Source organism: Branchiostoma belcheri, unplaced genomic scaffold (genome assembly GCF_001625305.1).
Source record: "Branchiostoma belcheri isolate BF01 breed outbred unplaced genomic scaffold, Haploidv18h27 scaffold277, whole genome shotgun sequence".
Taxonomy (NCBI): Eukaryota; Metazoa; Chordata; class Leptocardii; order Amphioxiformes; family Branchiostomatidae; genus Branchiostoma; species Branchiostoma belcheri.
The window spans coordinates 59,763-75,029 of record NW_017803884.1 but is presented as its reverse complement, the minus strand read 5'-3'; the positions used below and the strand labels follow the sequence as shown (position 1 = coordinate 75,029).

Sequence of the window (15,267 nt, the reverse complement as noted above, 5' to 3'; positions counted from 1 at the left end):
CGTTTCTAAGTGCGCTTCGCGAAGTCCACTTATTTTCGGGCGGGGTTGACTAAGTTGCAGGAAGTCAGCAGCCTCATCACGAGAGCGTGTGTTGTCCCACGGGTGTCAACTGGTGCTCCTTGTTCCTTTCCTTGTACACTTCAAAGAAAGATGTGTAGCCATTCTTGTTGTCACACACACACACCAGTTTTACACCGAACCTGGCATTACGCTTCTGGGGCATGAACTAACGTAGATTGGGTGTCTTTCCTTTGAATCCCACCATGCAATGAGGAATACAAGGCAATTAAATAAAAGACCTACTTCTTCCTGCACGAACATGTACACCTCGTCGCCAGACTCGTACCCCTCGTCCTCGTCATTAAAGTCCATTTTGAGACTGTCTGTCTGAATGTCGGAGAGCAAGTATTAGCACACCGGTCTGTTCTGTGAAAATTCCTTGACTGGCGGGAATTGAGGTGACAGACTCCATCTCAGAAAGGTAGGTGTGGCTTATGGTGAAAAATCGCTTTTCTTGTTGTTTCAAGACGTCGCCATGTGTTTACAATTCATGAGTGCCATAGCTTGTGATTACTGAGGTTTTGAAGTGACTATGGCAGTATCTCGCAATATAAACTTAACTGATTATTGGTTTTCTTATTCCTTTTAAATTCAACTTCCAGTAAAACTACCATAAAATTGACGAACATGGCTTTGAAGCAAATGTGTGTGTTACATGACATGATGTTATACCGGTACTGTCATTTCTGATCCACGAATTCTCTCGCTTGAGTTCTCGCGTGAGTTCGGATGTGCATGTTCCGATATGTAGCATCTGGCTATATACAGGTATATAGTATCAGGATTACTGATTTTCAGGACTATTTAGTACCTGTCTGTGTCCATCTTACGTTGCAAAGCTCCCTAACCGGACTTTAGATCTATGGATTTTAATGGAGAGGTCACTCACAGTCACGTGAGTATAACTCACCAATCACGCCACAAGGACAAAGCAAAGATGGCGGCCATATTCACATTTCTTTTCGAGGGTATGACCAGAAAATTGTCTGATGGAGTGTTAATGTTATAGGAATTCAATTAAATAGATTAAAGCACTTTCTGGCTATAATTTTTTTCCAGAAGATAGCAGAGCTCTATTCATTTATCTTAGTTCAATGTAGATGCAAATAAAAGCAGCAACAACACTTAAGTGCAGGGGTCTATTCGTTCATTTCACCATGTTTCTTCTGTGATTACTTAGTGAACTATTTGACAACGACTAATGTGTAACATTACAGGTGTATGTCATATGCTAAGGTTACTACAACAAAAGAGTCATCTGTTTATGGCATGTATATACTATATTTTTAAACTTTGTGACCTGGCAATTAAATACAATTACATACGATTCTTTGGATGAACTTGTCAATGTCTTGGGCTTGAAATGATTGCCATCTTTTCAAGAGTGCATTAGCCGACTCACAACTGTTTTGGTTGTACAGGTAACGGGTCTCATCAGTTCTTTTAGCACTGGGAAAATCTGACGTCTGCAGTACTTTACAAACTTTTCAATTGAACTTTTGGAGGGCTGGTTTAACATTCCCCAGATCGTTTCGAGCAGCCATGGTCAAAGTCTTCATGATGTTTTGCAAGATGCTTAAAGTCTTCAACTATATTTGATGTTACAGATGACGGAATACCCAGTTTTCTACAAATGTTATTAGCATGTATTCAACACCCAGAATGACCCACATTTGAACGTGACATCTGCCGATAGAAATGTTGATTTGTCAATTGTGCAAAAAGATGATATGTCATTAAGCTGTCTTTTGTTGAATAAGAAATGTACACTGGATGTTGGTGATTTGGTGAAGCCTTGATAAAATGTTCCACAAACCCCTTGCTCCTGAATTGACATCAACGACAAAACTCTATATTTACATAGGGTATAGAATATATTTACAGTTTAACACCGAACCTGGCATGACGCTTCTGGGGCATGAACTAACGTAGGTTGGGTGTCTTTCCTTTGAATCCCACCATGCTCTCATCAATCGAGATCTCCGTGCCAGGATGATAGTGGCGGAGGAAGACTTGCGGGCGGCCTCGTTGGAGCGGGCGGTCCCGTCGGGAGCGGGCGGTCCCGTCGGGGCGGCTGGAACGGGAGGGGCGGCTATAGCAGCCGGGATGGCTGGAGCAGGCGGACCGGTTGAAGCATTAATATATTGGTTTCTGTTTCATGTAGCTTGTTATCATTACACAGTTACTTATGGGCATTTTAGTATGTACATGTGTCTTGGTTGCATTGATTATTCTATAATTGATGTATCATGTTCCAAAGATAATCGAAAGCATTGTTGTTCGTAAAACATTTATTCAAGTACACTTAGGAAAACTGCAGAGGAAGGGAGGATGACCATTGAATAGACCTTACGGACAACACAGCTTTGCCGAAAAGGCCACGTAGAAAATAATGTGTTCATACACTTAGGTCTTTCTATTGATTCTAAGCTATCTAGAGTTGAATATTGGTCCATAAAGTAGGTAAAGCATTTTTGTGCTTTAAACATTTATTGTAAAATAGTTTAACAAGCAAACTACACTGTACTACATTGCTTTAGCTGCCCAATGCTTAAAATGCGTTCAAAGGAAGAAATTGTACCCCTGTCAAGATTGTAAAAGCACAAATGAAAGATAAGCTGCAGTCTTACATAATGTAGTATGTACAAAAATATATATCACATTACTTGTCCAAAGATTTTCTAAGGGACTTCTCGCCCTTGTTGGAGGCAAAGTCAGAGTTCTTGCGTTTTTGTACTAGAATGTACACATCTGCAAAAGCACGGTATCGTAGGTTTACATAGTACAACAGAACCACTTCTAGCCAATTCTTGCTGAGTTTTTCCTCAGGTATGTGGCTACTGGCAATCTCACACCAATAGTGGTTTACTGTGTAGCTTGACTCTAGATTCTTCATGATTTCCTCCCTTAGCCCTTGAAGCCTACCCTGGGAGAACTGCTCGAAGTTGGCTGTACATCTAACAACATTCTCAACATGGCGGAAGAATATATACACTGTGTCAGATACCACAAAGAGACCGCCTCGGTTTACCTCGTTAATCCATCCTTCAGTATACTTGAGGAAGGTGGTATGCGTGTTTTGTTGAGGACACTTTCCACTGTTGTAAGATAGTAGCATACAGTTGTGCAACCTTGTTTGTGTGTAGTAAAAAATGGGGGTTAAAGGTCAATGCGGCAAAATGTAAAGTTATCACTAGTGAGGAAACAGATAACATCATGATAGAAGACACAGCAGTTGAGAAGGTCCCTGAATTTGTCTTTCTTGGAAGTGTTGTCCCTGGCACGACTAGCGACATTAAGAGGAGGATAGCGCTTGCTGCCTCTGCATTTGGTAGGCTCAGAAAAACAGTATGGAACCGAAGGGACATTAGCAAAAACCTCAAAGTACGGCTGTTCCAAGCACTTATCCTGCCAATTGCTACATATGCATGTGAAACATGGACCCTGAAAAAATCGGACGAACTTCTACTGCTATCCTTTGAAATGAGATGCTTAAGAGTGATACTCTGCATCACCCTGAGGGACCGCATCCCAAATGCAGAAATCCGGTCAAGACTTGGGGCGGAACAAACCATCACTGATAGGATACGCACTAGAAGGCTCAGATGGTTTGGGCATGTGATGCGAAGACCGACAAACACCCTAGTTTATAAGGCATACCACCAGGACTTCCAAAACCCTAGACCCCGGGGAAGACCACCCAAGAGGTGGAAAGATCAGATCCAGAGTGACACAGGGATTACTCTAAGTGTAGCTGAGGCTATCGCTCTTGACAGAACTGGTTGGAGGAACCTGACGGAGGGGAGCAAGGGGCCAGTACCTGGCCTGGGCACTTAGGCAGGTAGGCAGGTTTGTGTGTAGTCTCCTGTACCTTTGAGTAAAGCATATGGGATAAACCCAGCTATATACCTGACTACCTGCTCTTCCTCACTTGTCAGCTTAGTATCAACATTTGGAGTATCATCAAGCATAGGGGCATCTACAATGTGCCTCTTCTTCAATAGCCCCTCGAAGATTTTTTTTCTGTCAAGAACAGTTGTAACAGGGGTTATGGCGAGCTCAGTCCTTGTGTTGAACGTCCTTGCTCCGAATGAAAGGGCAGAATGGAGTGCGCGCGCGCCTTATGAGGAGTGGTTGATGACGTCATTTCGGATGATCAATCACAGTGCAGTGAAGATAGCGTTTCGATAATGACTACTGGAATGTGAAAATATATTTCTCCTGGGAGAACGCTTTATGCTAATAACGTAAACTCCGACGTGAAATCCTCTCTACACGACGAAAAAAAGCTAACCGTCGGCAGTCCCGACATCTGCAGTTCCACTGTAGTGAAAAACTGCGTAAACTGGGCCTTAGATAAACCCTTAGTGAGCCTACCGACCCACGCCACCGAATAAGGCCACACCAAGTAAATTTAATGGATGACGTCCTTTGGAGACTCCAAATCTAATGCGAGAGGGCGAAAAAAAACCAAGAAGGGCCCAAAAAAACAAGATGCCTAGATTAGAAATATACTAAGAGACAACAGATGTTAGGACACAAATTGAATGAGGTGACACAGTGTAACAAGCAAGAAGTCTTTTATTCATCATCAAAACAGCAATAAATCAGGTGGAACGGCAGTTGTCGTCCTGTCACATTTTTGCAGGCCTGCAGAAACAAAGCATAAAAGGCAAAATTAGTTGCTGATTAACCCTTTGCATGCATTACTGCATTTCTACCTATGCAAATAGTCTATAGGAGCTTTTGAGAAAGAATATCAATAAAGGTGGAACCAAACAAAATATGTTTAGAACTATTCTACATAAGTTGCATAATGTATTTATGTAGGTAACAAATGTATGCCTACCTGACAAACAGGGTTTATTGTCTGGTATGCAGCTGAGTCTTCTCTGCCAGTATGGGCAGCGTTTCCTCCTCACCGCAGTTCCAGCACACCAAAGGCAGCATCGTCTTCATCACCCCTGACTTCAGTCTGGCTGAATAGTAGTACTGTGCTACTGGTGAAGTGCATGTCACTGCACTACATGAAACAGGTGGAAAATTATGGAACAATAGTCAATTGTGCTAAAATCCAACTCTTCAGAAAAATTTTTTTTTTCAACATAAAGGCTTAGGTTATATGTTGTAGTTAAATGTACGTCTTTACTGTCCCCAAAGTGCCTTAAATTTAAAGGGTATATTCTGCAACAATCCATATCAAATGTACCTCACTACTCACCTGTGTTGTTATTGCTACATTGTTGTGTGCTCCCAGTCCCAGCATAGGCTGGAAACATCCACTCCTGCTGACCTTGTTCTCCTGATGCTTTCATCATACCTGTATACATGTACAATGTACATGTGAAAAGAAAAGTGAACCTTCTGTTCCTAGTTCACAATGAGTCTTAATGCAATCAAAGAAATGGAAGAGCAGACAACGTTACTAAATTGGATATCAAAGCTAAAATGATGGGGAAAAAGAATTCTTAAGAAAATTTAGACTAAAAATCCCCCCCCCCAAATAGTACTTAAAAAAGAGCTTTGAGCTTGAATGCGTAGTTTGTTGACAGCTATAGATGCCAAAATACCTTACAAATCCGACTGAAAATTAGCAATTTACGTGCCAAATGTGGACCAAAAATTTAAGAAGAATAAAAAAACACATATTTTGCCAACATCAAGTATAAATAACCAGAAACGAATAAACGATCATAATTATCCATGCAAAACACATGCAAGGAGCCTTGATACATGTATGCATTTATTTTATACTCCCCTTCTAAGAATATTTCACCCGTGTTTTTCCGTACAAGGTACTCGATTTAAAACAGACTTCTCATACCTCAAAGCAGTCTTAGTAAGTTAGGCCTAGGAACAGCTTCAGTCGTAGCAGCTGTCTTGTCGATCAGCATACGGATGAAACACCCGAACTGCCGGAGTAAACCTCAATGCTTCTCCCGACCTTCTCGTCATTTGCAGAAGAATATTTGCACTGTAGTGTGGCTGATCTTGACAAAACTTGCTTGAAAATTGTATGGTCGAAACTCACTCGCCGCTACAGGTCCCTCGTACAGTTGCGCAAAAGTTGGCTCTCCCTGGCTGACATCGAGCGCGTACCAGTCAACAACAATGTTTCCGCACGCTTTCACAACCTGAACGCTCACATATTAGCGACCAAGGGTGGTGAGCCCACCATCTTGCTTCTTTGAACTGTGGCGCGCGGACTCTTGTGCGCACGTACACCATCATTTTGCGGCACATGTGCTCTTTACCCATTTCGCGTTACGGGTTTCACGTCAATCTGACGATTTGCAGCACTGTCGTGACTCTTTGGCCCAAGTTACAGGAAGCGGAATTTCTTGTTTGCCTGAGGCTATTGACAGGATCGTCCTGTCAATAGCAGAAAATATTGCACTGCTGACAGGACGATCCTGTCAATAGCAGAAAATACTGCACTGCTGACAGGACGATCCTGTCAATAACAGGAAATACTGCACTGCTGACAGGATCGTCCTGTCAGCAGTGCCATTTTTGGCACTATTGACAGGATTTTTTAAATCTTCCATTTTGGGCTGTATTGACATGATTTCTTCATGTTTTCATTTTTTTTAACCATGTATTCATTTTTTTTCAGTCAGAAGGCATATGCTACTGTACTGTAGATTATAAAAAGAGTATAGCTAGCCAGGGGAGTTGGTCGGCCATAGAGGGTCGACTTTTTATTTTTTTCTACTATTTATTCAGCCTGCAAAAGAGTCTGGTGGAGACTACGCAGGGAATACCGTACTGTTGTGTTGCCCGCCTACTCGGCTGATCGGAGACCCCAGGGCCTGGGGGACTCCTTCACACATCAGTAAGCTATCACCTCGGGGTCCCCTCATGGACCAAGCAACACACGTCTATACTTAAATAACTGAAGGAAGTCAATTTGCTGGAATTCGTCTATAGCAATGCTGTAGTTAGCCTGGATGGCATCCAGGCTAGGCCATATTGTTTATACGGTGGCTGTTCTTGATTGCAGGGTAAGGTTTCGAGTAGACCTTGTCCGCCATCCTTTCACCCCGACGCGCTGTCTCGTACCCGCCGGTGGGCCGCTGTGTCATTCCCGCGGCGCCGGCCGTAATGCCCCGACTAGCCTCTACCAGGCACCGCGGATCGCTGGAAAAATAGTAGAAATTGGCCGAAATAAAGGGCGCTACCGAGCGGGGGATCAATGTATGCACGACGATCTGCAGGGGCCGCAGCGCAGGATCGTAAAAAATGGCCTAATAGCATAATCATACTAGTAATAACACCTACATAAGACCTACACGAACCAGCGCCCACCCCAAAATTTCCAGTATGAAATAAAAATACCAAAATTTTATCGATCCTGTCAATAGTAGAAAAATTTGCACTGCTGACAGGAAAAATCCTAGTCAGCAGTGCAAATTATTCTACTATTGACAGGACGATCCTGTCAGCAGTGCAATATTTTCTGCTATTGGCAGGACGATCCTGTCAGCAGTGCAATATTTTCTGCTATTGACAGGACGATTCTGTCAGCAGTGCAATATTTTCTGCTATTGACAGGACGATCCTGTCAATAGCCACAGGCTTCTTGTTTACCGTTTTCTAGGAACAGGCCAAAAACCAATGCGCGCGCGGACGTCATCCATAAAATTTACTTGGTGTGGCCTAACCTCCACAGACAGGATGTACACAAGTGCCGCCGAAAGTAGAGCGGACAAGAACGCAGCATCTAGTAACAACTGACCAATTTTAAACAATTTCCACCATTTTCGTATTGTGTTATATTTGTTAGGTAATTATTCGGATAATATTTGTTTCGTATAAGTTAGTTGTTGGCACACACGATATCTGACCAGTTTCGCGGCGGATGGATACAGGTAGATTTCCCGTCGCTTAACCACCCAGTTTTAGTCGGAGAGGAAGGGCGCTGGCGAGAGGTGGGTAGTCCATACTTTCCTCAAATATCCTTACAAACTGTTGCTTTTGTGACGGTAACTTTGCGTAGGATGTATCTACGAGATGCTATGGTTACTCGACAAGTTGTAATTGAGGAAAGCCGATCGATGCTGTCGTTTGTTGAGCCACTGTTTGTGAATTATATGTCTAGCCGCACCATCTTGTCAGTTAGTCCAAACCCTTAATGTCTAGTCCAAACCTTTTGTCCCTCTTCTTCAGTTTACTAGTATTTTCTTCTGAACGTCTTGCACAAACTTTGTAGCAATACGACCGTTTGTAACTGTTCACGACAATGCTATAAATCCAAGATTCATGTGTAAGGGAAAGAAAAACTAAGGCAGGGCGCGGCTGACATCTGTGATGGATTATCTTGTTTACGTGTTGGCGGTTGGGAGCTGTGTACTTGGCAATACTTTAGGAAGACTTGTTACAAATAATTACACAGCCCAACACATATATTTTGTATGGGTGACTTTTATGTAGTCTTGTGTTTATTCATGCAAAAAAAAATATTTTAATTAGTTATATTTTAGAGAATTATTTGTTTTCTGGTCGTTGCAAACTTAAAATGATACTAATCCTGGTTCTATATCTTTGTGTTTTCTCTACAGCAACACTTGAGATGAACACCAAACAACATTGGTTAGCTGCGAGGACCAGTCCATGTAGCGCACCAGTATCGCGTACACAGAAATTTATTTATGAAAATCAATTCATCACAGCTTGCAACATCTGAGTTGTATTGCCTGGTGATGGTGGCAGCAAGTTGTCGACGTATCACTGAAGTTATTTGATTGGCTTGTGACAGAACATTAGCTAACTTATGGGTTGTTAGGTTTAGATCTATTCTTGCAGCTGTCCAGCCTCTTGGAAACCCAGACTTCGGGGACTGTGCCTTGGCTCAGTGGGGGCTGGTTCAGCTTAGATGAATTTGTTGGATGTCACAGCCATTAGTAGTGGTTTGCTGTTTATTTTTGCTCTAGTCGACAAGGTTTGACATACAGCCTTTATGATGTACCAACTATGTTTGGTGTGTAGGGTGTGATGGTCGGAGTGGCTGGGCAAAATACTGTCTCCATGTCCCAGTGTCAAATTTAGAGAAATTGTTAACGGCCGCACTTGGAGTTTGTCCTGATCGGGACGCGGGACTCCCCGTCACGTCCGTTACTCAGAGACTTACAGCAAGTGAAATTTTGTGGTTTCCGCTGCTCAAACTAATAACTACTTCACACTCTCGGGGTGTGATAGATTAGAACTAATAACCGGTAGGGTCTGGACCCTGTCAGAGACTCGGATCTCTGGAGCTTATCAGATATTTCAATATAACTTAACAGTATACTAACGGCCCACGCCGGTTGTTAGTCGTGCTGTGCACATTAGTTATGTCACTCTTCATTATCGTGATCGGCTGTCGACGCTAATTATAGTGATAGGGCGGGCTCCTTACACCCCCCCCCCCCTTGCTTTAAACAAGCGACGTCCTCGGCGCTGCTATTGGGTTCCGTCTGTACACCGCTGCGGACTTAGCCGAGAAGCTACCGTGATGGTTGAGTGGTTCAGACAAAGGAGTCAGTCAAAGTCCCATTTCGACGATTTTTTCTCCTGAATCCAACGTAACAATTCCGGTGGCCGAACAACACAGAATGGCACGTGGCGGGGCTTCACCCGAATAGCAAGTCCTCTGTCTGAATCACGAGTATTCTGTCTTTTGGATAACTGTTTCTCGAATTTAACCTCTAGATTCTGGTTCACGTCCATGGCCAAATTAGGCGCAACTTGTCAAAAATAGTGCAATCTGATTGGAAGCCGAAAATGAGTATGTTGTAGACTTAATTCATCAAATACAGAATGAGGTATGTATAGATTTGTCAGCTTGTCATAAGGAAGACAGGCGCAATTTTCTACACCATCAAAAAACTGCATGAACTCCAGACGGGTGGGACGCAATTTCGTATAGGGGTTCCGTTTTAGCCAAAGGTCTTGGTAGTAGTCAAAAAGGCCTCGAATACAGTCTTGGAATTCGTCGTAATCCGCGTATGTTTTAGTGCTGGGGTCGCTAGTCAGTTGGATCAACAAAATCGTATGTCCCATGACCTGGTCTATTCAACTTCAGAGTACATACCTCCTAGGCTATCACAACGAACACGAATAAATAAGTTAGCTGCAACCCGACTAACTCAACACTCAACTCCGAAATACTGACTAACTTCCTCACAACATACAACAGGTGCCTATAAGATCAGCATCTATCACATAACAACATATCCTAACTTAGTTTCGGCAACATAATACAACACTCAAGTTCTAATTGCGACAGTGGCGATCAGTTACTGGGCGAATGTCATGCTATGCTCCATCTACCAAGACAACAAAGGTCCTCACCTTGTCCTGATGGTCCGGGACGGTTCGTCTTCGTCTCTGCTCTCTCTGTCCGTTCTGGTCCCGGTCTCGATGTAGCTGGATCCCTCTCTCGGCTGGAGTAGATCGTCCTTCGTCTCCAAGTGGTTTCCCCTCGCTTTTTGACGAGTCCGTTCAAACGCAGCGCCACATGAAAGCAGTCTAAACCTTATAGCCTAGACGCTACTGTGATGAATGAGGGGCTCAGGCAAAGGAGTCAATCAAAGTTCCATCTCGACGATTTATTCCGCTAGGTCCAACGTACAAGTAGCAACTCCCGGTGGCCGAACATCAACGAACGGCACGTCTGGATCCCGAGTATTCTGAGTGTTCTGAGTATTCTCTGGAATCGCAAGTCTTCTCTATGTCTTCTCTCTGAGTTCTGTGAATTCTGGTTTTGGATGACTGTTTCTCGAATTTATCCTCTAGATTCTGGTTTACGCCCATGGCCAAATTAGGCGCAACTTGTCAAAAATAGTGAAATCTGATTGGAAGCCGAAAATGAGTAAGTTGTAGACTTCATCTATCAAATACAGGAAACCTGCTTGACGTTCGCCCGTCAATTCGTCTGAGCGACCGGCGATTTGATTAATTTCTCATCTATCTTGCTGAATCTGAGTGACCTTTGGGGTCACTCCCCGAAGTTCAATGAAGTTCACATGAGTTCAATGACTCGTCGAAGGATCTAGGTATCAATTTGATTAAAGGGATCGTAACAGGTCTACCGTTCAGTGTTGCTGTGCCACGGTGAGGGAAATCCATAAAACAATCGATAATATAATCAAAATACATGAAAACAGTCAGTTGAATAACGGTTTGTGTACACTTCCGTCACCAATCTTCTTATACAAAGCTATGTGTGGTTTACAGTGATCAAGCCGGCAGCCGACCACAATCGAGTGTTCATTTCCTAGTTCTAAATCACAAACGTGCTCGGCTGCTGCCCTCTCAACCACAACGGCAGTGATTCAGGATGCCGACCGTCGGTACCAGCGTCAGACATGTATCAATTTACGGCGGCATCCGCATCGGCGCGCCTTACATTCTGCTCTTTACTGAATAAATCCGTACGAGAGAAAAAAATATATATTCAACATTAAAAACACTACAATAGTCAACTCAGCTATTCAATTACTACTTAAACAAAGACAACAACAAGTTCCACGTGCATTTGGCAGTCTTACACTATGTCTTGTAGATTGAGCCATGACCACTAATCGGCCTTGGCCGGACGTGACAGATATCGCACTCCGCCGGGCGCGGTGCCAAGTCCCTCTAGCGTGGGGGTGACGTAGCCCCCGGGCCCAAGTAAGGCAAGTCAGCCCTGGGCCAATCTAATTCAAAGTCATTCGACGGGAAACACGGGCCGGGATAAGTTAAACGGGTGGTCCCCGTTTACACTTACACATTAGTTAAAGGCTAAAAAGCATGATTAATTAACATCAAAGCACATCTTACTTCAGGTGAATATTGTGGAACCTGGACAGGTACTGGGATATTTCTGTATACTGATATCCCCTCCACCAGTAATCTTCTAGAAGCTCATCAACTGAACAAGAGTACCAAAAAGGTCCATGCTACGTCATTCCTGTTACCACACTAATTAATGTAAACCACATTTGCTATACAATAACTGAATAAGGATAAGTAAATGGAACTACCATTGGAGTGAGGTCATTTTTCAAAGAAGACAACATCACACATTTACTCTGAAATGTTGCAAATGCAAAGACAGTCGTTTTCTTGTATAATGAGCAAAAGAGTTGGTGTGTAGGAAAATGTGTTACTCTTATATGATAAAAGATGAAATACACTGGCAACAGAACTTTGTACAATGGTGCACCTCAAGTGTTGATTATGAGAGTGAAAAAAGGAATAAAATGGAAGACATACTATAGCTAGAGTAGAGGAAATGACCTGCACTTAGCCCAGTGTGACAAAAATGTGCTAATAAAGTTCTTCAACGTTATCATCTTTTTAAGTGTGTATCAGTCAAATGTTTTTTTAAACATTTCACTCAGTCTAATTCATGTAAATGCTTTCTTGCAGGGCCATTCATTGGAAAACACGAATTTCTCACCAGTGTCAAACTGACGAAGGAAGGGATCTGGCGCTGCAGTAGAACGTGTGTCCATGGCATCACTTTTCGTACAAAAAAAAAGCAGCATGGAGTTGACATTATACACACATACCAAAGTATTTTAATTGATGTAGCTATTGCCATTGATTTTTCATTTCAATTGTATTAAACTTGTGCTGGAATTAGCTATAAAATAAGTAAGGTTTCTGAAAAGTCGTCCTAAATCAGAAGCCATAAATCTTCAAGGAAAATGAGTTGCTGAAAATTAGTTTTAAATCTGATAAACCTACATCAGGTTATAGGGATAAGCCGGTTGTGATTCCTGCAACTGCTCCATTATCTACTCGGAATGGTCGGGAATTGGTTGAAAAAGCGTAACGATAATATCACGTGACTCTGCCAGGTCAAAACTACAACTCTATCCCGACCCACTCCGACGAAAAACAACAACAACGAGAAATATAACGTCAAATGCTACACAGTATCAAAACCCCTCTCCCCAACAAGCTACTTCCCGGTTAAATTTTGGAATGATTTTGTTGTTGTTTACATGATGCGCGTGTTTCCTATAGAAATAAAAATAATCTCCGGAAAGACTTTCTTCTGTTGGATTTACAGCCATAAAGTTGCGTATTTTACCATTATATCCAATGGGACACCGAAACTGGAGTATGTCGCCAGCATCCGACAGGTTATTATATTTCAGTCCATACCATGGTATGGATGAAATATATTGTGTTCTCTGGTGTTTCTTCTCCTCCTCCTGCCAAACAGTCAAAGGGATTCAACTCAGCCACCATTCAGCCAAATGACTTGAAATTTGGCATGGAGGTAGAGTGGGCCAATACCCCCAGGCCTTTTTTCATTTTTTGATACATGCCTTTGAAAAATTTTTATGAAGGTTTTTTGGGGCATTTTTTGCCAAAAAATGGATTTTTGGATCCTGAGCCCTGGTTTTACAACCAAATGATCTGAAATTTGGTATGGGTATGCTTCATATATCTACCAAGAACAATCAATTGTAAATTTTGGCATAATCTCCCTGAAACTTGTATAATTTGGGATTTTTTGACCGTTTTAGGTCACAATATATGATATAGTTGGGGATGCCTATCAATGAGTCATCAGTCTGGCATGCAGAGCAAGAACCAATAGGCATGCAGCTTTCCTCTAATCTTCCTGCTCATTGGCTGTTGGAATTTGATTGAGTTAACTCCACGAACAGCTGCATACCTAACAAACCCGCGGCAGCCATTGTTCCAAGCTCTAGCGTAAGTCTAAATTTCCAGCTTACACACGGCGTTACCGGTGTTGGCCCGCCTTGGGCCGAGTTCCAACGATGTTCTGGACCTAGCGGGCCTAAAATATCGTGATATCTTTCTCTTCAAAAGGATTTACGGTACGTTTTTTGACGGTATCCAAGCTAGCGCTAGCGCCTAATTAGTATGATGCATGCCCCCCTCCCCCATCCTGCACGCCTTCCGTCTTCACGTTTTCCGCTCAATTTTCCTGGCCAATCTCGATAAAACTAGTTTTGGAATACCTTATTTCGTTTTAGAGTGGCTATTTGTGTAAGATAATGGTGGGATTTTTCAGTTTTAGTCGGTAAAAATTGTAAATAAACTTCATGACCTTTGTCTGCAGCAGACCGATACGCTACGTGTTCTTGTGTCACCCGGCCAAGCACATAGAGCTTTCTAACCACAATCCTCACCGTCTCACCACGAAATTATTACCGATTAATATAATGATTTAAGAATAGCACAAGCAGTGACGATATCAATATTTTTGTAAATATTTAGTGTGGTTTTCATAGCGGGATACATAGGGTGGGTTTTGTGCATGCAAATGCCATTGCAGTAGTGCATTCAAGACTTGATGTTTTCAACTTAGAAAATCCATGTAGTGTAACTTTTGGTTCAATTTTTCTCTCTTCTTCTTTTTACAGTGTTACTTTCCCGACCTCAACATGAAGCTGTATGCAGTAGTGAACTGCAGCAATTCAACTTACCATCTAGAAAAATGGAAGAGACATGCCAAATACATGGTACAAAAAATGGACCATTTTCCTTTGAGAAGAAAAAACCTGATGCTAGAAGAGGGAATAAACTTATTAACAAGCTTGAATCCACACCCAGATGGAATATACTAATAATACAAGTACACTTAGGTTCTGAAATGTTGTCATGAAGGTATGTTGTAGCCCGCACATAAACAGTGCTGCAAATTGTAATCATGACAGATATTTTATGTACTGAATTTTGATAGTTCTGTGCAGTAATACTGCTAAACTGGTACACACTTTTAGTTTAACAAGGGTCTGCTGTAAATAAATACAATATGATTGTCTTTTCACTTATTAACTTGAATTGGTGGAAAATACATGTAGTAATATATTTGAATTGAACATGATGTCAAGTCCTTAACACTATATTTACCACTTAAGATACCTTTTTCCGCATGCAGTTGAGAAAGCTGTGGTGAACTGGTGTAGTCGACTCCTTCGTGCCTGCACCACAGGTGCTCCCAGTGATGGTCTAAGTACTAGTAATTAAGTTTAGAACTTTTCCACTGACTGCTGACCATAAGATGAAGTGTATGTAGAGAACTCCAGTCATCTACACTACTTACACCAAACCTGGGTTTGGATCTTGAAAGTGGAATATTTAATTTGTAACTACTCTCTTGTTGTTTTTCTGACCAAACACAGGAAAAACAAGTCAGTTAACTGCATCGACAGTACTTCATACGCACTCACACTCACTATCCGGTTCATTGTC

At 42.3% G+C, this 15,267-nt stretch overlaps 1 long non-coding RNA gene across 1 annotated transcript; it reads right to left on the bottom strand.

Annotated features, from left to right (window-relative positions):
• Window positions 1-4,649: 4,649 nt before the first annotated feature.
• Window positions 4,650-5,520, bottom strand: LOC109472468. The gene is made up of 3 exons (XR_002140375.1): window positions 5,282-5,520; window positions 4,910-5,083; window positions 4,650-4,710 (listed from the first exon to the last, which is right to left on the bottom strand). It is a non-coding gene; the product is annotated as an uncharacterized LOC109472468 (long non-coding RNA).
• Window positions 5,521-15,267: the final 9,747 nt, after the last annotated feature.